The following is a 15,499-nucleotide window of genomic DNA, read 5'->3' on the forward strand; positions in this document are numbered from 1 at the left end:
AATGTAAATAGAAATTTTGAATAAATTATGTTCAACTATTTTAAAGTTGAACCGGTCAAATATAATATCGTGCCGGACGACATGAGTAAACGCAAGCGGGATAATGGTAGCGTTAAAAGCAAAAGAATAATGAGCCCGGTAATGGGACATAATCAAATACGAATGTATGTAAACTGGATAATGGTGAGCATAAGATAAACCGACGCATAAATGACGTGAGAAGTCATAAAGTCGGAAAATTTGTCCGAAAGGAAATGAATGTAGCCTTAGACTACGGTCAAGGTCAAAGAAAATACCAAGGCGAAAATAAATGATTTTAAACAAAAACAGGATGCCTTGACACCAAACATGTATTTTAAGAATGACATGAGTAAGGAATGATCTACGGGATCACCCTAACCTTTGGGGTTATAAATAATGTTAAGGTCTACGGGACCAAGAAGACCCTTGGGTCATAAATAGAAAGAAATGAATTGTTGGGGTCTCACCTTAATAAGGTAAAAATGTGAAAATACAAAGAAATAGTTTACGAGGCTAAGCGAAAGAACCTACGGGTCAATAGTATAAAACAAGGAAACTGGTTGTAACTTCCCGCGTAAAATAATAACAGGAGATAAAGTTCGTATAAAAGCGATGGGTTTTGCTAAGTTAAGTAAATGGGTTAAAAGCGAAGAGATTGTGAAAGGTCTGGTTGACAAAAGTGAAGAATTTTCACTAAAACATTTAAAAGGGCAAAAATGACAAGAATTAACAATTATTTAAATTGTGATACGTCACTAAAGTGGATAAAGCCATTACCGAAATGACAACGTAAGGGAATAAATCCTTGGACGTAAATTCCTTGGAATTCACATGAGCTCAAGAGAAAAGCGTTAAACTAAAATTCAGTATTAGTGAGAAACAACGCTTTAACAAACACGAATATTATGAAACGAATTCGGAAAATGATTAATATCAAGGAATATGGATCTTGACACCGGTAGGTGCAAAACGATACATTCGAAAGAAAGAATTTCGATAATGAAAAGTCGAAATAGACTTAAACATGACGTGATGTGATCACGGTCACAAAAGTGATATAGAATATAACGTGAGTTGCAAGATATGAAATCATAAACACACAAAAGGCCGATGACGGCGATATAGTAAACATGGGTGGTGGGGTATAAGGTAACCGGTGACTAACGAGTCTAACCGCCAAAATAAATAATCAATAAAGATAAGGGATACGTGTAACATTCTCATTTTTATCATATAAGAATTATAGGTTTGGTTAAATTTATTAACCACTAGTAATTAGTAACTAGTTTATTTTTAATATAAATATTCAACCCAAATAGTTTTAAACACTATTTTATATAGTTGGTTGAAATATTATTCTAATTAATTGGCATGTATATGGTTGACCTTTCTAATAAAAGTATATGAAAAACTTATATTATTAGACAAGTATATGACGGGTAAATCGATTATTAGAAATATGAAGTAACTAGACGGGCCCAGGGAACCGTTTAATAATTAAATTATAAAATACATTGTATTTTGAACCCACTCTAATTTTAATGAAACTTAGACCCAAATGTAGACAAAAATATTCTCGTTCTAAAGACATGTTTATTTTTTTTTATAAAAAACATTATATTTTACAAGTTATACGCGCCAAATAAGTATAGCAGTTAAATTAATTATAATATATATAAATAATAAAATAAATAAATCTAAACTTTTAAAGTTTGGTGGAAGAATATACATATCGAAATATAGTCATAGTCAGAGTTACTCCAAAATAAAATAATAATAATATAATAATATTTTTAACTATACATTTGAATTCAAAAGGGTGGCTACGTGGAGAAGAATAATATTTTTAGATACACATGTAAATTAAAAAGGATGGATACGTGTAGAGAAGGAGAAGCCTCCAACGAAATTTCTAAAACTATAAATAGGGAAGGGGAGGCACTACATACCTTTATGCAATCTGTTAACAATTTGTCTCTATCTCTCGAAATTTCTATGGTATTTTTATTTTTATAAGGCTATGCCTCGTTTGAAGTGTTTTAACTCTTGATCACCGCTATCCTTTTCGATTGATCTGAGTCTCATAACATATGTCAGGGCTCTGCCCGACTAAGTTGTTGGGATTCTATCTCGGGACTTCGGGACAAGGTTGAATTAGGGGTACTATACTTACCACGAGTGCATTATATATTTTTTAATAGCCCAAAAGTTATACCCAAAATTTATAACAGGAGATTTTCTAGTTGAACCCTAAAGTTACAAAGTGGGTACATTCTCTTTTCTCATCATTTTTTTTCCTTTTTGTGATTTACCCAAAAATATTATTTATTATTCTATTCTGTAAACAACTCTCATCAAAAATCATATCTATTATTTTATTTACCCAATAGGAAACTCTAGTTGAGACACCCAAGTAATTCTGAACAAACCCTAAAATTTTCATAACAATCGGAATCAGGATCAGGGCCCCTAAAACTCAACGGGGGTAAACCCTAGCTGATAATTATCTTCATAATTCGCTCTAAAATGTGAATTTAGTCGTACAATCAACTCAGCCAAGCTACCCCTAAACGTGTCCACCCTAGGCTAGAAAATAGACCCGTCGCGCCACGCGACGGGTGCACATGTTCCTGTCGCGACACGCGAGGGGGTCGATTTTCCAGCTATAAATAGTAGGCTGTGGGACTTGATTTCTGGAGTTGGAACGACGGAAAATTTTGTCTTACACTCCGAGTTATAGCCGTTTTACTATAAAACACCCACAATCACGAATTCTGCTACGATACAGGGTATTAACTCGATCGCTACTACAATTCGATGTCCGATCGATTGAAACTATCCAACAGATGTTTAAGTGCTGCCCACATTAGGGTTATACTTTGTCATTCGTCGTGATTTCGACTTGAATGTTTGAGTGTTGTCCAAATTCGGACTATACTCTGTCATTCGTTGTGAATCCACTGGATGTTTAAGTATCGCACTTTGTCATTTGTTGTGAGGGTATTAATCTCGTGAGTTCATCGTAAATGCTGTATTAGTTAATTACCTAGTTTCGGGTACATTATCGCTTTAATTAAGTTATCAGGCTTATCCGTAGGCTAAACACTACCCCATACACTTACAATCAAAGTAAATGCTAGTTCTCAGAATAATCTGAATCATGAAGCTTGTTAATTCAATACTGCATGCTTATAATGTGAGTCATTCTCTTTTTATCAACTGTTTTACAATACTCCAAATTATTTTCAGAGTTATAATTACAGTGATTAAGTTTATGTAGTCTTCAATTACAGCCGGTATGTGGGGTATTGTGCACATTACTACTGTTTTTATCACTTTAGGTAGGCGAACCTAATTAGTGATATTCGTCACCATTGGGGCAACCAATGGGGGATATGACCACAGTCACCGAAATGAGTCGAGTGACAAATACTGTGGGTAATTGGTTGATATAGAAACATTGTAATCTCTCTTAATACTGTAAATTATAGCAAATGAGTCGTTTTAGTAAACTGAATGATTCACTCAGTATTTCCCCGCTGACAAAACCTTTTTAAAACGCGTTTCAGGTAATTACAGTAAATTGGAGTCAGAATTGGATCCAGCACTGAAGGACTTCAAGAAGTGGCTTATTTTATTAATTAAATCAAATTAAGAAATATTGTTTTATGTAATCAAATTTATCTTTATTAAAGCTACAATTATAAAACATGGGTTTATCCCATCTATTTAATAAATAAAATCCGGTGTTTTCTAAACTCTGATATTTTTCCTAACTCACGGTCCTGATGAAATTTCCGCTGCAATATTTTTCAAAATAATCACCGGTACCACTGGGCTGTTCACGGCACCCGATTCCGTCCAGGGTGGGTCGGGGGTCGTGACAATACAAGCTGAAAGTAACGGCCCACGAGACCTTACACATGAAAGACGCATGCGTCAATATAAAAATGAAAACTTTTGACAAGAAGAAACGGGTGCCTTAAAAACGAAATTAGGTTCGTTTGATTAAACCAATGAACTACGTAAATAAGGTTTCGTGGATGAAACCTCTTTAAGGGGGTAAGACTTGTAACATCCCGAAAATGGGTTTGGTAATTAAACCCCGTTAATACCAAAGAGCGGGTAAAATACCGTTAGTGGTAAAATCTAACCCGGTAAATATTAGGATTTAAATAAATAAACCTAATATTAGTGGGAAAGAGGGTGAATACTTTGAGAAAACAAAGTACATAAAAAAATGCCTGAGTTAACGGGACTTAAAATATAACAGGTTATAACTTCCCGAACCTATTAAGTTAACTAGGAGTAATTAACCTAGTTAATGAGGTGTAAATAAGTAAATAAAACATGGAGTTCTAGTCCCTAACAATTAAAACTAAACTTGAGGGACCAAAGCTGCCATAAAGGAAACTTGTTTTATTAAAACATAAAAATCAACACATATCACACACTTAGTGTGTGTATATGTCGATCATCAGGAGAAGAAACAAGGGGAAACCCTTGTTCAACCTTAATCCATCAAATTGGAGAGCAAATCAAGACCCAAATCGATACATGAACATGAATAAACGATCACCAAGTCAAGGGGATCGTAAGGTATGTCAAATTTTTGATATTTATGAAGTTGAGATTCTTGATGAACTTATGAAAATCGAAATTGAAGCTTGAATGATTGATGTTTGGGTGAAACTAGGATGAATTCATGTTTAGAAACAAACCCTAGTTGAAAACTTGATGAATTAGTGTTAAAAATTAGGGATTTGATGATTACCCATATGTGTGCTAAGTGGGTTTTATCACTACAACAAAAATAGCTTTTTAGGACCTTTTCTGTGGGACGCTTGTAAAAGAGGGTCATAAAAAACTATTTAATAGGACTAATGAACTTTTGGGTCCTTTTATAATATACTCTACTAACCGGTGTCCTAAAAAACTATTTAATAGGATGGATGATTTTTTAGGGTCCTGTTATCATATAATTTAATAGGACACTTAAAATGTGGATCCTAATAAAGTACATTATAAGACATTTTATTGTTAGTGTCCCATTATGTGGTACTGTATTAGGACACTTGATCATCTTGGGTCCTATTATAACATAACTTAATAGGACACGTTGTAGTTAAGTCATAAATGTAGTGTTATAGGACCCTTTCTAGTCGAAGTCATATTAGAACTTAACTTAATAGGACACTTGACACTTGGGTCTTATAACATTAAACTTTATAGGACGCTTAATCATTGTGGTGTTATTATAATACACCGTAATAGGACACTTGATATTTGAGTCATAAAACATTAGTAGCAACGTGTGGCCAAATATTATCTACGATCACCGTATTTATTTTCATGTGACCAATAACATATTTATTCAAAACCATTATCCACGTTTAAAAAAATTGTGACATTTATTAGCAACTAAAAAAGTATGGCTAAATGTGATCTATGGCAACAATATTTGTTTCATGTAACTATAAACAGAAATATTCGAAACCTTTAACCACGCGTTAAGAAAAAGCAGTCATGCTAGAGAAGTGTGGCCAAATGTGATCTACGACCACATTATATGCTTTATAATGTGGCTAAAATCTAATACATATGGACACATATATTATTTTGTGTGTCCAAAATAAGACATTAACCACAATTAAAATTACAAAATTTCATGTGGCTTTATATAAACATTCGTCACACCATTGTCACTTTATTTATTTTGTGTGACAAAACGTTATCAAATGTCATGCGAAAAATGTGTGACCAAATATTTAAGTTACTACGTCTTTAAAAATTCCCTCTAAATATTTCATCCTAAAACGCAAACTTTCCCCAAAATATTTTATTCTAAAACTTCCCCCCTCCCCCCCCCCCCCCCCCAAAATATTTTGACTCAAAACTTAAACTTCCCCCAAAATATTTCATCCAAAACTTCCCTCTAAAATAATATTCTCATTTAAAAATTATATTATTTAATATTAATAAACAAAAAAACCTTACTACATATTTAAAAATTCAAATTATTATTAAATATTATATGTTCTAAACCATATTTGTTTTCTTTTAAATAATATGTTAATTTATGTATATTAGTTACGTTTAAGAAAATTTTTATTTTATGCGTGTTAGTACCAGTATCGAATTTTCTGTACGTAATTGTTTTCGGTACCCACTTTTTGGCGTTTTCGGTACTGGTACTTTCGGTTTGGTACGACACCGGTTTTTACTGAATTTTACTTTCAAATACCGGTATCGTACTGGTATCGAACGGTACCGTATTGAACATTTTCGGTACCATATCTGTACCAATATTTGACGATTTTCGGTATCGGTATTTTCGGTACCGGTACGTTTAGCACGGGTACGTTCGCAGCTGGTACCAAGGTCATCCCTAATCATATATGTGTATAGGCCACATTGTGCCTTAATGGGTCAGAAAAATAGTGGGCCTTCATGGATTACAATCGACAATAGTAGATCAAACATGTCAGACGTGGACCATTTTGGGTTTCAATGGATCAAAATGGCCACACTGTGGGCTTAATGGATCACAATGAACAATGATAGATCAACAATGTCTTAATAGACCATATTGGGCCTTAATGGATCACAATGGCTAGTAGTGGATCACATGTGTGTTAACAAACCATATTGGCCCTTAATGGATTCACAATGGACAATTGTACATCACACATGTCTTAATGGACCCTATTGGTCCTTAATGGATCACAATGGATAATAGTATATCATACATGTCTTAATGGATCACAATGGGCAATAATAGCTCATAGATGTGTTAATGGACCATATTGTAACTTACTGGATCACAATGGACAATAGTAGATTGTCGATGTCTTAATGGACCATATTGGGCCTTAATGGATCATAATGAACAATGGTAGATGGTGCATGTCTTAGTGGATCATATTGGGCCTTAATGGATCACACTTGAGGCACCTTTAGCTACATAGTTCCTCGAAACTCGTAACCATAGCTTAGAGAACAACATAGGAAATAATTTTCGACCCTAGTTATTGCATAATGATATGTGTTTCAAATTATTATATTATTGTTACTCTTTATTTATAATAACCTATAACAGATGAAACATGTTATTTAACTCATGAGTTTGGTCATACGTACCTACAACAGATGAAACATGTTATTTAACTCATGAGTTTGGTCATACGCGGTCACATTTTCATACACATTTTATGTACTTGTATAGCTGTATATATATAAATAGTATATATTTGTTTTGATTTAAATTACTAAATATAATTTAAAAGTTATGTTTATTAGTAAGTTTAATCGGGTGGATTTAATTAAACACGAGAAACAATGATGTAAACGGGTTTGTATACGCGACATGCACCCACTTAACCCACCCAAAACACTAGGTATTTGAAGGTAAAATTCGTTAAAATACATGTATCATACCGAACCGAAAGTTCTGATACCGAAAACGTTAAAAAGTGGAGACTGAATTGGTAAAGAAAATAAATTGGTAACGAAAGTAACAAGTACCAAATGTTCATCCCTATTAGGTAATTTATATATCTTTTACAAAAATATTGTATAAAATTAAATTTTATAAGCTTATATTATTAAAAATTTAGAAATTAATTTTCATCCTAACATTTTCACCGTAAAAAGTTCCCCCCAGGCCCCAACCCCATTTGGCTCTTAATTTGAACTCCCTCAAAAAGTTCATCTCTATTATTCCTTGAAAGAAACCCTAGCTTCCATTACAGCAGCCACCTCGTTTTCTTCTTTATGTTTGACATCTTGCTCATCACAAATCTCCCCCAAGTATCTGCACTCCACTCTGCAAAACGAAACCCAAATGCTTGGTTTACGAATCCATTTCCACGGGTTGCCTTGAAGATGCCATTAGGAAGATCGATTTGTAGATGTGGTGGGATGCAAGGCTGCGAATCTCACTACACTTCACCATCACTATCTCACCCCGAACCACCACCGTGTTACTCCATCTCAGAACTCTTCCGTCTCGTACTGTTATATTAGTTGTTCAGTTGCGTGTTTTTTAGTTGTAGTTTGTATTCGTTATTCAGGTTCGGTTGTATACGTACATATGTGTTGAGGTTTTGATAAATTTGTGAAATTGTGCTTTGGATTGTTTTGATTTCATGTTTGATTTTCGATTTGGTACCCTATGGGTGGAATCGGAAGAATCGGTGCTCGAATTTTTATTTGACTGCTACTTCTCACAATGGGAATTTGGTGGTATGTTCGAATTTTATTTGACTGCTACTTCTCACGATGTTGGAGGCTAACTTTAAAAGCTGAAACTTAAAAACTAATTTATAAAAATACCAATTAGTAACAAGTCTATGCATATTGCTGTTGTACAGTTTACTTTATTAGTGTTTTTTTGCTATTCTTGTGTTATTAGTTTATTTAAATTAAATATCATGAGATAATTGAAAATTGACTAGTGGACCATGATTTAAAAGCTTTTAGAGGTTTATGTATATCATCTAGTAAGGAATAAGTTCATGAAGAAGGTTTATTTGGATGCTGACAGGTCACGATGTAGTAACCGATACAATTTTTTTTAATTCTGAAAGTGTATAAAATCTTATGGCTTATATGATTGCTTTCTTCCATCTTTAGTATTATTAGAATTAAAAACATTGCTAATGGTTTATAGGTTGAACAATTAGAGAGAGACGTTGCTGAGCTACCGCAGGCCCTTACTTGCAAACAGGAACGGGAGAATGCCATGCTTCAGGTTGTTCTAGTTTATGGCTCGTCTAATAATAATTAATAATGACTCTTATCTATCTATATGTACTGTGTTTATTCGTCTAGTTATGTATTTGCTTTACAGTAATGTTTCATTATTTTTTGAAGGTTTTGATGAGAGTAGAGCAAGAACAAAGGCCAATCTCTCGGATATGACGAGCAAGATGCTACAGCCTAGAGATATGCTGAAATGGAGGATATACTTGTTATGGCAGAATTGATGTCGGAGGCTTACCTTGCAATACCAATCTGGCCAACATAAGGCACTACCTTCCCCAAGGTACTTCCTTTTATAACTTATGCATGTTTACCGATTCAAGTAGTTTCCAGTATTTTAGCAAATTTGGAGGCTTTTCTAGCATTAAATAATTTAATTTATATTTTAATGGCTTATTGATTGAACCTAACAAAATAACAGATTTAAATTTTTGTATACATATAAATATAATTAGTTCTTAAATTGTATGTTAAGCAAAAACATTTACAATTTTAAAGTAAATTTAAAACGTATTTTATTTTAGCATTTTCAATGTCCCGCAGCAACGCGGGTGACATCAACTCGTTAATACACACAAAACCAAAAGAAAAATTAAGTTCTTATGCAGGTCTTTAAAAGTATAGGTGATACTGGCTGCAGAGTTGTTCTCAAATCTATTGAAGTAGCCTACTTGAAATCAGTGAACAAGTCCTTCCTTTTATAATTAATATAATAATATGTATCAATGCAAGATTTTAGTATATCTAAAAAAGAAATGACCCGACCCGACCCGAAACCCGTTCTGACCTGGACCCGTTTCGACCCGAACCAAAACAACCCTTTTTTTTATAATTGACCCGTTTTGACCTATGACCCGACCCGTTTGCCAGGTCTAGTAGTTATAAGCACTGATCCTGGTATGAATTAGGCATTATGTACCAAGAGTAAAGGTGAGATTATTGTGTACAAGATTGTAAACGTGGGATTGTGGGATTATTGTGTACAAGATTGTAAACGTGGGATTATTAAAAACCAATTTTCCTTAGTTTTTCTATAAAAATGTTAGCACACTAGTGTAAAACTTTATTAATTTTTTTTTGTAAAATGATTTTTTGCACTATTATGACTAGAGTTTCTTAAATATCTGTTGAAAACTAAAATCTAGGTCAGAGATGAAGCTTTCCTCAAAAGCATTCTAAACTCTATCGAGACTGTAGCAAGAGGAAGGGTCCAGAGCTTACCAAATGATCTAGTTGGTGGTACAGAGATTGGACCAGAATGGTGTGAGGTAAACGTTCAAGTACCAATAAAAAAAAGATGAAAACTTGGTAAGACCAGATGGTTTATTTTCTACAATTCAAGATTGTATTGGTGCATCCATTGCATGACCCTATCCATTCATCTCGGTATGCATTTTAACCTGTGATGCAAATAATTTTAATATCATGGAACTTAATGCTTATACATGGATGATTTATTTGTAGGTAGTCCATGAGGATTAAGGACACATGATGACTCAAGATTTTATACGTCTTATTTCTTTAATTGCTTTTAATTTCTTTGTTAAATGTTAAGATTTTATGTTAGATAATGTTATAACTTATTTATGGTTAGTGTTTTTGGTATGAACATGCTTATTTGAAATATAATGAAGTTTTATTTCTTTCATTAGTTGATGTTATACAATACTATTAGGATGTTATATGTTGAGGGTCTGTTTATAAAATTTGTTTTATAATCTTATTTGGGATATTAGGACCATTTTCTTGATATTAAAGTAGCTATAACGTTACATCATAAGGGTCCTATAAATTAATTTTTAAGGATGCTTGTATGTGTATCAAAAGATTAAAAGTAGGTAATCACATAATAGAACATTGTAAAAGTGTTCTAATATGTTCTTTTAAGGACACTATTTAAGTTGTCTATAGACATATTATGCGACCATAAAATTGGTTTCATAATCTTATTTGGTATATTAGGACCCTTTTCTTGGTACAAAATTAGCTATAATGTTAAATCATAAGGGTCCTATCAATTAATTTCTAAGGACGCTTGTAAGTGTATCAAAAGATTAAAAGTATGTAAGCACATGTTAGAACATCGTGAAAGTGTCCTAACATGTTTTTATTAGGACACTATTTTGGTTGTTCAAAGACATATTAAGCGACCATAAAATTGGTTTCATAATCTTATTTGAGATTTTAGGATGCTTTTTTAGTTCCGGGACTTATTACGACCCCTTTACATGAAACGCTAATACTGTTGGTCTTATTAAATGAAAGGTCCTATAAAATAGCATTTTAGGACGCTTTCGCGCGTACTAAAAACCCAGTTTTCTTGTAGTGTATGATAAAAAGATGAACACTTGAATTAGGATGTTAAATGGATGAACATTGATGTTGTGGTGCTAGTTCTAAGTGTAGTTCATGTACACTAGACATAGAGGCATGAATTTGATATTAAAACTTGGTTAAAACGATGACCATAATTAGATAAAATATGCGTATAAAATCTCACCTACAAGATGTTTGTTAAAATGCCCGAATGAATATTGATAAGAAGAAATTATGAAAGAAATGCGTAATTGGCTAATTTGACCAATTACGCGAAATATGGGTTAAAACGGGTTCTAATCATAATGTTGATTTAACTTAATTGTGCCTATTGTATGATTAAAGGTAGTTGACTTTTAAAAGTCAAACTAACCAATGATAAAGTCGAATAGTAGTTTCGACATAGAAAATACGTAAGGTGGAATAGTCGTGATTGTTAATGACTCATCTAACCACCTTGTAAATGATGACAATAGTTTGACGCTTAACGAGCTAGGTGGCGGCTTGGGAAAAGAAGCGGGTCAAACAGCTTGAATACGCGGAGAAAGAGCGAAAACAGATGAAAGGTAAGTAAAGCTGACCGCCCCTTTACATTAGTTACAAATTACTTAACTGCAAGTATTGTATGAGAATGCTACTAAGTGGTTGTTATATGATGTTCCGACACGATTCAATGAGAGTCGGAACAAGGGGAATCGTAAGAAATCATGAATTTTAGAAAAAGGAGTAAAATGCTAAATCAGTCATGAAATGACGAACAGATAAAAACGGTTTTTAGTAAAACGAGTTCAAGGAAAACCGGGATAGGTTTAAAGGAATGAAATGGTAATTAAATACAATCTCATATGGACAAATGGTCAATTAGACTAAATGGGTCAAATGGTGTTGTTAGCACCATTTGACAATAATATTTGACAATCGCTTGTTGAGTTTTACAATCACAGGAAATAACATAAGTTTGCGTTGCTTTAACTAGAAAGATTTAAAGCAAAAGTTATGTAAAAGGGTCAATACTTTGACCCGAGCCAGGTATGCATAAATAAGTTTTTAGATAAACATACAAGTTTTGGTCAAATATTTAGCAAAAGTCCTTCGTCGTAAAGTGAGGGACTAAAGTTGACCAAAACACCCTTGAGGGGTATATTGGGAAAACGACCCATAGGGGTTGTTTAGGAACTTGCATTAAGATTATGGAATCATTAAATATGAATAAAAGTTATAGAAATACACATTCGTGGATCAAATGCACAAAAATGGTCATTTGCGTAACATGACCAACCGATGGGTAAATTTTGGGATAATAGGTTAGATATGCTAAATCCACCACAAAAATAGTTGTGGTGGAACAAAAGAAGATATTTAGATGTGGAATTATAAAGTATGAAAAGAAAAGAGCTAGTTATAGACCAAAATGCATAAAAGATCCCCTAAACAGATCAAAATGAATTACGCACGTAACTTGGGTGTTTGCCGCGTAATTCACAAAAGTTATGAATCCAAGATAGAGATTTTGAGTTAAATACTTTGGTTTATGATTTATGATTAACTAGAAACAAGTTTGGAGGTCTTAAATACAAACGGGTCAAAATATTGATCTTAAATAATAAGCCGAACGCTTAAAGATTTAGAATTTTATTAGTTTGAATGTTGAATTTTAACTCCATTAGATGGAGAATTAAATTACGAACGCATAGGAAAAAGAATTGCGTAAAACGGATCAATAACGAAGAAGTTGTGGTCGTTTCCGTAAAAAACTAGCATAGCTGAAAATGCAGGTCCCAGCTGCAGCCCTGCTGGAAAAGTGCCTCCCCCGCGCCACGCGAGGGAGCAACATGGCGCCGGCGCGTGGTGCGACGGAACCCAGTTTCGTCGAAAAATTTGTATTTTAATCAGTTTCGCTTCCCGGACTCGTTTTGACACGTTTTAAACTACGTATGACTGATTCAATTCATGTTTTATGGATTGTAGGTATATTTACAGTACCGGAGGATGATCAAGCTCAACGAATAACCGAACACGATCAAGTTTAAGCTTCCGCACGTTATTACGTTGTTGTGTTGAACAACGAATTAAATCACATTTTGTTGTATTGTTTCAATGCTAAGTAAAGATTTAAATAAACCCGTACTTTCATTAGTATGTTTAATCATAAATACACATTTTTAGTCTTAATTTATAATAAAACCGTTAAATATTGGTAAGGGTGTTACAAGTAGTGTGTCTAGTCGTTTTTGTAAATATATTTTTATTAGTTAATTTTTTTATATATATTTTTTATCATGTGTTTTGTCTGCGGAGGGCCCCATTACACCAAATATTGTCCAAACAATTCGGGGTGTTCAACGGACTTCGATGCTAACCTTTATGTGCAGCCACAATCATATAATGGGCAATCTAAACGAATAACAGAGGACTTCCTTGACTGGGTTAAGGCTGCTAAGGAAGAAAGAGATAGGTGGATTCAAGCCGCACTTGATAGTTTAATATCACAGAGCTTGAAGAATTAAGGCCGTTACACGTATGATGTGAATGGAAGTTATTTAGGATATCAAACGGCCGATGGTGAGATTGATTATACAATTCCAGATCCGAGGGGAGAAATGTGCGTTGAGATCCCACTGCCAGGTAAATATTATGATTCTACTTTTAATTATTATAATTCTCAAGAATTAGATTTACCCTTGTCTTGTGAGGATGATGTTGCGCAGGTTTCACATTTTAAGCCTGTGTATGAAGAAGATGAGGATCACACTCATGAACCGGAGACGATAATGGGCGTTGAAGTCCCACCTCCAGTTCAGCAAGTCATTAATTCCAGTTATTGGTGTCCCACGCCATGGGATATTGATGATGGATTTTGGAGTGATGATGATGAAGGGGTAGTAGAAGAGGCAGAGTTGAAGGTGCCCGACTACACCGCAGCCCGGAGTGAAGAAGTTGAAGAAGAGCCACTTGACAAGATGGAGGACGAGACTGAAGAGCATATACCATCTTGGAAGGATGAGTTTGGCGATGAGTTGGTAGGTTTGCCAACTCTTGACGATGAAGAATTTGACCCTGTTGGTGATCTTGCTTATTTAGAAACATTATTTGAAGAGAAACCGACCAAGGAGATCAAATATACACCAAACGTAGAAGAAGAGATAGTGGCTAAAGAGTTGGATAGCCGGCCTGTAGAGAAGTTAGAAGATGAATCACCACCACAGTTACTAACACGGGAGAAGGCACGAAGAAACTTGGATCAACATAGTCTGAGGGTGTAGAGATGGTACAAAAGGAAGCTTAATGGAACATTGAAGTGTACAGAAAACCATTCTCCTCATTACATGCCATGAATCAAGTTTGGTCCAGGTAAGTTTAAATATTGGTGGGTTGACCCATTTGAGTTTTCTAGATTGTTTTTCAACTTCAGAAACGATTTCTTATTGAAAACTGGTAAAAGAGTGGAATTGAACGGGTTGGACCGGGGTTGGATAAAGAAGAAACCTCCTATTTAAATTCAAGTGTGGGGAGGTTCTGTAAAGTTTTGTAATTTAAAATATTCGGTATATTCTCGGTAGTTTACGGTATGTGTTTATTTGTATATTGAGTCATTTATTTTGTACTATGAGTCTAAATTAGTTGGTTTGAGTCATTTTTTTAGAGTCGGTACTACTTTGGTTTTTGCTTGTTTTTGTTTTTGCAGGTTTGAATATGTACCACCCATACTCAATCTCCATTCGGGTGATTTTGGAGCTGCTTTTCAATTTCAAGGCATTTACCGAGTATGTCAGTCAGTTAGAGTCAAAGCCGATCGCGACCGAAATGCTATACGATCGAGATGGGATTGGACGAGAGTTTTGGAGCATACACGTTATATAACTAGCTAAGTCCTTTCCATTTATGCCCTAAGTCTTTTTATTTCTTATTTATTTTAATCTTTTGAGTCGGTTTCTATCCTACATTGAGGGCAATGTAGTGTTTAAGTGTGGGGATGGGAAACTATCGTTTAGTGTCTAGTTAGTAGAGTCTTGAGTCATAAAATTTGAAAAATACAAAAAAAATAATTAAAAATAAAAAAATGAAAAAAATTAGAAAATGTCTCTTGTTTAAGATGTTTGCATGATAAAAAACAGAAAATGATAGAAAGTTCAGGTTTGTTCGGGTTTCAAATAATAATAATATGAGAAAAAAAAAGTTAAGCTTGTTTCTAACTTGGGATATGTGAGTAGGTCTGGCCCGGTTTTAGGTTCATTTGATCTAAATATACCTAATTGTTAGTTTGCTAGTGGATTCTCATATAGGAAAAGTAGGGAAGCCGAAACCGCCAAAAATAGTATAAGGAATGTCGTTATAAGCTAAAATTACTAAAATTTTTTATCAAAAGAAAAAAAGAGAATAAATGAGCTAGACCGAAAAA

General features: G+C 34.0%; 2 long non-coding RNA genes across 2 annotated transcripts; both read left to right on the forward strand.

The window, feature by feature from the left end:
- Positions 1-4,486: 4,486 nt before the first annotated feature.
- LOC110938760 lies at positions 4,487-13,253 on the forward strand. Its single transcript, XR_002591661.2, has 3 exons — positions 4,487-4,620; positions 11,577-11,666; positions 13,069-13,253. It is a non-coding gene; the product is annotated as an uncharacterized LOC110938760 (long non-coding RNA).
- Positions 7,683-10,393, forward strand: LOC110940387. The gene is made up of 5 exons (XR_002593104.2): positions 7,683-8,265; positions 8,693-8,773; positions 8,896-9,067; positions 9,930-10,170; positions 10,249-10,393. It is a non-coding gene; the product is annotated as an uncharacterized LOC110940387 (long non-coding RNA).
- Positions 13,254-15,499: the final 2,246 nt, after the last annotated feature.

This window comes from Helianthus annuus, chromosome 5 (genome assembly GCF_002127325.2).
Source record: "Helianthus annuus cultivar XRQ/B chromosome 5, HanXRQr2.0-SUNRISE, whole genome shotgun sequence".
NCBI classification, from domain to species: Eukaryota; Viridiplantae; Streptophyta; class Magnoliopsida; order Asterales; family Asteraceae; genus Helianthus; species Helianthus annuus.